This window comes from Pongo abelii, chromosome 21, assembly GCF_028885655.2.
Source record: "Pongo abelii isolate AG06213 chromosome 21, NHGRI_mPonAbe1-v2.0_pri, whole genome shotgun sequence".
NCBI lineage: Eukaryota > Metazoa > Chordata > Mammalia > Primates > Hominidae > Pongo > Pongo abelii.
The window spans coordinates 66,531,698-66,540,733 of record NC_072006.2 but is presented as its reverse complement, the minus strand read 5'-3'; the positions used below and the strand labels follow the sequence as shown (position 1 = coordinate 66,540,733).

The 9,036-nt window shown below is 53.5% G+C and overlaps 1 long non-coding RNA gene across 1 annotated transcript; it reads right to left on the bottom strand.

Moving 5' to 3' along the window:
- On the bottom strand, positions 1 to 1,244 carry LOC129052169 (uncharacterized). Its single transcript, XR_008517063.1, has 3 exons — positions 1,108 to 1,244; positions 842 to 965; positions 1 to 305 (listed from the first exon to the last, which is right to left on the bottom strand). It is a non-coding gene; the product is annotated as an uncharacterized LOC129052169 (long non-coding RNA).
- Positions 1,245 to 9,036: the final 7,792 nt, after the last annotated feature.

Below are 9,036 nucleotides of genomic sequence, written 5' to 3'. Positions count from 1 at the left end.
GCTGAGCACACTTTCTCTTTTAATGCTGCCCCTCCTCCCAAAGCCTGCCGCAGCTTTCCATTTCCCTTAAAATAAATTCTGACTGGCTACCGGGGGCCTCGGAGCCTCCGCTCGTACCCGGGGCTGCGGCCCGAAGGCCTTGCCCACCTCCCCGGCCGTGGAGGAAGCTCAGCCCCCCGCAGTCGCTTAGCTGCGGGCCCTCCCCGCGTGTACTCCGCGTGATTAGTGACCGAGGGCGCACGGTGTGCTTTTTTTGCTTCCGTCTTGACCGTGAACATCATCAGATCAGGGACCAATATTGGGTCCTGAAAAAAAAATAGTGGGTGGTGACTATAAAAATGCAATAGGCTGGGCGCGGTGCCTCACGCCTGTAATCCCAACACTTTGGGAGGCGGAGGCGGGCGGATCACTTGAGGTGAGGAGTTCAAGATCAGCCTGGGCAACATGGTGAAACCCCGTATCTACTCTAAAAATACAAAAAAATTAGCCGGGCGTGGTGACAGGCACGTGTAATCCCCAGCTACTCGGGAGTCTGAGGCAGGAGAATCGCTTGAGCGATTGGAGATTGCAGTCAGCAGACATCTCACCACTGCATTCCAGCCTGGGCGACAGAGCTAGACCCCGTCTGAAGAAAAATAATAATAAAAATGAAATAGAATAAGATAGAAAATATCAGATGGCGTGGTGGGTGGCTCATGTCTGTAATCTCAGCACTCTGGGAGGCCGAAGCGGGAGGATCACTGGAGGCCAGGAGTTTAAGATCAGCCTGGGCAACATGGAGACCCCATGTCTACAAAAAAAAAAACTTTAAAAAAAATTGGGCGAGTGTGGGGGCACATACTTGTAGTTCCAGCTCCTAGGGAGGTGGAGGCAGAGGCGGGAGGGTCACTTGAGCCCAGGAGTTGGAGGCTACAATGAGCTGTGATTGGACTGCTGTACTCAGGGGTGGCAGCAAGACCCTATTTCTAAAGGAAAAAAAGAAAATAATAGTATCTCGCATGGTGAAAGTAAGTATTATTTTGTGAAATATTTAATTCACCTGTTTGTGTAAGTGTGGCCTTGGTAAGGACCTAAAATGTGTTTCTGACTATAGTAAGAAGATCTCACCTGCCCTGCAGGATAGACGCTGTGACTCCCCATTTGACAGAAGGGGAAACAGAGGCCCAGCACGGGGGAGTCACATGCAGGGAAGTTGCAGTCTGGCCTGGTGGCATCCTTCACAGGCTTGGGGTCGCATCACACTGTCTCTTGTCTCTTCACAAAGGTGAAGCCAAGCTGCTCCCACCAGAGCCCGGCAATGGCCAGTAAGAGAACAGTGATGAGTTTGAGGAAGGGGACACAGGAAGCATAAGAGAAGAGGGAAAATTCAGTTTCATCTGCCAAGATTGACCTGTACATTCTAGAATTGCTTCTTGGCTCCTGGAACATCATGTGCAGGAAGAGAACAGAGACGGCAAAGCCATGGAGTCAGCCCAGCTCAGGGAGGAGAGGTCTCCAGTGACTGGGGCATCTGGCCCTGGGAAGCACAACCCAGACTCTCAGCTTCTCAACACAGCACATCCTTCCCCACTTGGACATACAGGGTGCACCTGTCAGGAGGAGGTGCCAACCAGGTCTCCTGAGTGACCTGGCCTGGTGATCCCGTGTGGAGTCAAAGTCCTTCTGTCCCCCCACCCCGCCCCACCCCATTTGCCAAGTAAGGAAATCCAAGGTCATAGATCCTGTCCTTCATGCCTTCTAGTTTCTGAGCCACAAGCTTCTGGCTGTGTTGGGGGTGGTGTGCATGCTTCACTAGCAGGAGCTGATTCTGCCTTGAAAGAGGAGCTGGCTTCTGAGCCCCCGGACTGAAGGCAGGGAGGGTGCAGTTCCCAGAGACCTCCGAGTGCCTGCCCAGCCCGTGGGTGTGCAACTGGTGGCTCCCTGAGAACATTAGCCACCCTCCAAATGCCCAGGAAGGCAGAGGCTAAAAATATACGTAGTGCCCAGGTCCAGGAATGCAGGCCCTGCCATTCATTCTTTGGTGTCCTGCCCAAAGTGGAGGGCACTTGGGTGAGGTCTGAGAAGGCGAGCAGTTGTGCCAGGCCTAAGTCGACCTGGACGTTCACTGGCATGGCTTGTTTTCCAGGCTGGGACACATGTATCCAATACCTCCACTATAAGCAGCTCTTTACTGTGCACAGGTCTGAACAGCCCGCCTGGTAATCACCAGGCTTTAGACCAGCGAGCCCAAGGATTTGGAGGAATAAGCTGGGGCTTCTGGGAAACCCTGGGCCAGTTGGACTGCCTGCCTGTTTCTTCGTTTGCCTGCCCATCTCACTGGTGTGCTTGAGGACCCTGGAAGATCATGCCTGTGAAGGGCTTTGAGAGTAACCAGGGGCTATTCTGGAGGAACATGTAGGAACTGGGTGTGCAGAGGGCACTGGGAGGGCCATAGGGACAGCTGGAGAGGTTTCTGCTGCAGCCACAAGCCACTCATTACATGCTCGCTCTGTGTATGTAGGAGCATGCCATGGTCCCCAGTGACAGGTGGGGAGACATGGAGTAAGGACCCTGCTCTGCGTTGCATCACCAGTCTAGCTGAGGTGGCATAGGCCAGCATCCTGCAGCAGGTAAGTGTGCCCCACCACAGAAAACCATCCTGTGACTCTAATGTTCCCCTCAGCAAGAATGACTGGCACAGCCATTGATCTCACAGGTGTCATTGCTCAGTAGGCGCCACACAAAACAGCTGAGTTAATTCAGAGGGTGTTAATGATGGGTGGTCCACAGATAAGTCAGTGGTCTGAAGTGTGGCCACGTGCTGGTGAGACAGGACTCAACCGTCCCCCTCCCCTCATTCAGGATCTGGCACAGGAGAGGGGATTGGGGAGGCCCTGCAGGCCTCCGGCCCCCTCCCCCGAGGAAGACCCTCCAACCGCACAGGTGCAACAGCGCCAGCCTGGAGGGAGCTGAGGGGGGCACAGGTGCGCCAGGTGGGGAGGCTCAGCGCCAGCTTTGCTAGGAGGCTTTCCGGGCAGGGAATGGGACAGTGAGGCCCAGGGAAGGTGTTCAGGGCACAGGGACCCGCAGGTGGCTGGACAGTAAGGTGAAGAGGGAGGGCTGAGTTGATCCTGCACAATCAGGAATTCTCATGGAGGTCTGACCTGCTCTCTGTGAATCCAGTTAAAATCCATTTCCTCCTGCATGGGGCTCTGCAGGGCTGTTTTCCCAGGAGGCTGGATGAGCACCAGTGGGTCGAACTTCAGGCATCCTCAGACCCTCTTCCCTCTTCCCATCCATCTCCCCCTCCTGCCTCCTGTCCCCTTTCCACCTCCCTTTCTCCCCTTCCCACCCCAACAGCCGAGTTTCCTGGCGTGAGGAGCCCTGTGTGATGGGAAGTTCCTTGGAAAATAAAAGAAAAGCGTGTTAAACTCCAGCAGCTAGCGGGCAGCCTCGGCCCCGCTTCCAGGTGCAGCTGGAGGGACAGCCGGGCAGAGCTGATGAGAACCTGGGCAGACCCAGACACCAGCTTTCAAAATGTCAGATTCTGATAGGGCCAGCCCTGGCGCTGCCATCTCAGAATGCAGGATAAAATGCTGACAGATCCTGGTGGAACAGAAGACGGGCTGTCAGCGGGAGGCCGGCAGCTTTTCTCTCCCGGTGGCTGTGAGGGGCTCCTGGGCTTTAGGGGCTCAGGAATGGCTGGGGTGGGGGCAGCATTCCCCGGCCCTGTGTTCTACTTGGATAGAAAGTAAATGATGAAAGGTCCCTTCTAAGTGAATCCACCACTGTCTTACTGAGTGTCCACCAGCCCAGTCCCACCGCTCAGTGCCAGACCTGGTGCCCAAGCCGGCCACGCATTTCCTCCCCGAACCCCTCCGCAGCCCTCGGGATGTGGTGCTGCACCTTGCGAGAGGAGGAAACCAGGCTCTCAGCCTGGGCTAGGTGACAGCCAGCGTCACACGGCCAGCACATGACAGAGCTGGGATTCCTGTGTCAGTCTGTCGGCTGCTAACCCTGGGTGCTCAACGTCCGGGCCTCCTCCCTGGTGGTCCTCTGTGCTCAGCCTTCAGGTTGGGGTGGGGGGAGGGGATAGTGAATGGCAGGAAGGGACAAAGCCCAGACATGATTTCTGCACTTGGAACTCGTGCTCTGCGGATGTCCAGATGGAGACTGACCTGAGGTTGGCACTCGGCATGAGGGAAGGAAGCAGCAGCTTCTTTGAGGGTCTCTCCTCTTACATTGTATCCTCTCTTGACTCCATGCAAAGGATGCCGGGTGCGTCCTAGAGCGTTGCCATGGTTACCGAAGAGGCCTACGGGCGCGTCCCAGCCAGGCTGGGCCGTTGTCTTTACGCCTGCCTGATGCGGCACGAGCGCCTGCTGGGCAGAGTCACAGCCCGGGGAATGAGGTCATGTAGATAAAGGAGCGGTGCAGATGTCGGGAGACGTGTGCCAGGCCTCCCAAAGCCTGTCCTCACCCGGCAGTACACCTGCGGACCCTCGTCCGTGCACCAAGACATCCTCGCCGTCAGATGGAAAGCATTCTGCCAGGGCACGTGGTTACTTTTATTCATGTTCAGTTCCAACTTGTTAACACCGTAATCCTTTCCTTATGTTGCTGCCTTCACCACCCTGAGAGCACAGGCTGGATTGAGGCTCTCTGTGGCAAGAAATGATGTGCATCAGAAGCCAGCAGGCACCCACACGGGCCTACCGAGGTCGACCCTGGCAGTGAAGCCCATAACTGGCTGCGCAGGGGTGTGTGTGGCGGAAGGGGCAGAGCGTGGGCTAGGTGAGAAGAAGGTGCGCCAGTGCAGGGCTGCCCCAGGCTTTTCCAGCAGGTACCAGGAGCTGGATGGGGAGGATGGCGCCTGAGACATTTCTGGTGGCTCATCTCGTTGAGACAGGCAGTCGCGGATGGACGCGAATACGTGTTAGTCTTTCCCAAGCACCGGAACATGGAAACCCCATTTGCCCTAGAAGCCTTGCTGCATTCGGGCCAGAGAGTGTTTACAAATGGCCTTCCCCACGCACCATGGAACCTCGGAGTCTGGCCCTTCTGTGCTGGGTGGAACCGGAACTTGTGCCTTATTATGTGTCTAACAGCTTTATTAAGGTTGTTTATTTATTCTATAATATTCACCCATTTGAAGTGTACAGTTTCGGCTGGGCACGGTGGCTCATGCCTGTAATGCCAGCACTTTGAGAGGCCAAGGCGGGCAGATCATTTGAGGTCAGGAGTTTGAGACCAGCCTGACCAACATGGTGAAACCCCATCTCTACTAAAAATACAAAAAAAAAAAAAAAAAAATTAGCTGCGCATGGTGGCGCACGCCTGTAGTCCCAGCTACTCAGGAGGCTGAGGCAGGAGAATTGCTTGAACCTGGGAGGCAGAGGTTGCAGTGAGCCGAGATTGCACCACTGTGCTCCAGCCTGGGCGAAAGAGCAAGACTCCGTCTCAAAAAAAAAAAAAAAAAAAGCTGTATAGTTCACTGATGTTTAATATACACATAGAGTTGTGCAGCCATCACCACTAATTCCAGAATATTTTCCCCACCCCAAAATGAAACCCCAGGCTGGGTGTGGTGGCTCACACCCATAATCCTAGCACTTTAGGAGGCCGAGGCAGGTGGATCACTTGAGGTTAGGAGTTCAAGACCAGCCTGGCCAATATGGTGAAACCTCATCTCTACTAAAAATACAAAAATTAGCTGGGCGTTGTGGCATGCGCCTGTAATCCCAGGTACTTGGGAGGCTGAAGCAGGAGAATCACTTGAACCCAGGAGCAGAGGTTGTAAAAAAAAAAAAAAAAAAAAAAAAGAAGAAGAAAAAAAACCCATGCCCATTGGCAGCCTTTCTCCATCCCCCTTCCCCGAGTGCCCAGCACCCACTGTTCTCCTTTTTGTCCTGGTGGATTTGCCTTTTCTAGGCATTTCCTGTAAATGGAGTCCTACCGTAGATGGCCTTCTGTGCCCGGCCCCTTCACGTAGCACGTCTCTTGGTTTCAAGGTGTGCCCGTGCGGTGTGGGAGCCTCTTTCCTTGTTAGGGCTGAATGTGGTGCCACCGTGTGATGCTGCCTATCTGTCACCAGCTGATGAACACATGGCTTGTTTCCACTTTTGAGCAGTTACAAATCATGCTGCTATGAACATTTGTGCGTGTTTTTGTGTGGACATATGTTTTCATTTTTCCTGGATACATACCAAGGAGTACAGTTGTAGGGTTATGTAGTGATTCTTATTTATTTATTTATTTATTTTTTATTTTTGAGATGGAGTTTCGCTCTTGTTGCCCAGGCTGGAGTGCAATGGTGTGATCTTGGCTCACTGCAACCTCCGCCTCCCGGGTTCAAGTGATTCTCCTGCCTCAGCCTCCCGAGTAGCTGGGATTACAGGCATGTGCCACCAAGCCCAGCTAATTTTGTATTTTTGGTAGCGATGGGGTTTCTCCATGTTGGTCAGGCTGGTCTCGAACTCCCGACCTCAGGTGATCCACTTGCCTGGGCCTCCCAAAGTGCTGGGATTACAGATGTGAGCCACTGCGCACACCCCCATGTGGTGATTCTTTGTTTGACAGTGTGAGAAGCTGCCAAATTGTTTGCCAAAATGGCTGCATCACTCCCTGTTCCCAGGAGCCATGTGTGAGGCAGAAATTTCACTTTTTTTTTTTTTTTTTTTTTTTTGGAGTCTTGCTCTGTCGCCTAGGCTGGAGTGCAGTGGCGCGATCTTGGCTCACTGCAAGGTCCGCCTCCCGGGTTCACGCCATTCTCCTGCCTCAGCCTCCCAAGGAGCTGGGACTACAGGCGCCCGCCACCATGCCCAGCTAATTTTTTTTTTTTTTTTAATTTTTAGTAGAGACGGGGTTTCGCCGTGTTAGCCAGGATGGTCTCGATCTCCTGAACTTGTGATCCACCCGCCTCGGCCTCCCAAAGTGCTGGGATTACAGGCGTGAGCCACCGCGCCCGGCCAGAAACTTCACTTTTAAGATATTGGTTGTGGCTGGGGAAAGGGTGTTGGTGTCTCGGTGGGGCTGTTCCTCCACCTGGGGATGAAGGCGTCTCTCTGCTCAGATGAGTGCCTCAGAACCAAGGGTCTACTCTGCCTGACAGCAGCTGCCTTGGGCACAAATGAGCAAGGCAGATAGAGGCTTCTTTTACATGGGGAGGGGATAGCAGCCCCTCCTCGGAAGAGTGACGCAGAGGTTGCCACACATGCAGCCCCCTCTTTGCCAGCCAGCCATATAAGTTCATGAGACTAGCAGCCATGCACCCCAAAACCCCCAGATTTCACCACTCCAAATCCTCAGTCTTCTTGGTACCATCCCTCCCCTGATGCTTGTCAGACCAGGCATTCTAATTTCTGAATAGTAAGGCCCACATCCCCAAAACCTTGAAGTGAATGCACCAACATATTGAAAATAACAGGCCGGGCGCGGTGGCTCACGCCTGTAATCCCAGCACTTTGGGAGGCCGAGGCAGGTGGATCATGAGGTCAGGAGATCGAGACCATCTTGGCTAACACAGTGAAACCCCGTCTCTATGAAAAATACAAAAAAAAAAAAAAAATGTCTGGGCGTGGTGGCGGACACCTGTAGTCCCAGCTCCTTGGGAGGCTGAGGCAGGAGAATAGCGTGAACCTGAGAGGCGGAGCTTGCAGTGAGCCAAGATTGTGCCACTGCACTCCAGCCTAGGCGACAGACCGAGACTCCATCTCAAAAAAAAAAAAAAAAGAAACTGAAAATAACAGCAGACAAAATTCCTAATAGTTGAGTGCGTGCTGGGCATTGTGCTGAGCAGTTTATGTGTGTGGTGTTCAAAGCAACACTCTGGAACAGGTTTAATGAGTGTCCCCATTTTATAGCAGGGAACTGAGGATCAGGGCAGTTAAGGAACATGCCCACTGTCCCAGCAGAGCCAGGATACAAACCCAGGTTGGAGAACCCACAGTCTTAGGTACAGTGTTACACATCCTACCCAGATATTTGCTGAGTAAATAAATGAACCCTGTCTGACTTTCCTGCCTGTCGTCAACAAAGGCCAAGTGAGGTCAGGTGCGGTGGCTTACGCCTATAATCTCAGTGCTTTGGGAGGCCAAGGCAGGAGGATCACTTGAGGCCAGGAGTTTGAGACCAGCCTGGGCAAGATAGTAAGACCCTGTCTCTACTAAAAATAAAATTAGCTGGGCATGGTGGCATGTGCCTATAGTCCCAACTTTCAGCAGGCTGAGGTGGAAGGATCACTTGAACACAGGAATTCAAGGTTACAGTGAGCTGTGATCTTGCCACTGTACTCTAGCGTGGGTGACAGAGCAAGATCCTCTCTCTAAAATAAATACATTAATACATAAATAAAAATAAAGGCTGGGCCAGGCATGGTGGCTCATGCCTGTAATCCCAGCACTGTGGGAAGCTGAGGTGGGCAGATCACTTAAGCCCAGGAGTTCAAGATCAGCCTGGGCAACATGGCAAAACCTCATCTCTATAACACATACAAAAATTAGCCAGGTGTGGTGGCACTCACCTGTAGTCCCAGCTCAGGACTGAGGTGGGCAGGTCACTTGAGCCCGGGAGGTGGAGGTTGCAGTGAGCCGAGATTGCACCCCTGTACTCCAGCCTGGGTGACAGAATGAGACCCTGTCTCAAAAAAATTAAAAACTTTAAAAAGAAAGGCCAAGTGTGAGGGCTGTGGGCTGGTTTCTCTGGGAAGGAGATGCCAAGGAGCTGGAACTGAGGGTGCAAAAGTTAATGGGAGGGTAACACCCGTGAGAGGAAACCTGGGGAAAGCGGATTAGGCTGGAGCTGTTGGCTGTGATGCCGACCTGACACAGCACCTGCTGAGCCGAGTGGGAGTTTGGCGAGTTGGGAGGAGAGAGTGGCCGGTACAGGAGCCCTGACGGGGCAGAGGTGGCTGGTCCTGGTACTGCCATGTGACTCAGTCACTGGCTGTGGACACCCCAGCAGGCGCCACCTCAGCAAAACCAGAGGCAAACCCTCAAGGCTCTAGCAGCTGCAGGCAGGAAACTGGGGAACAGGCAGGTAACCCCTGGAGAAGGAGCT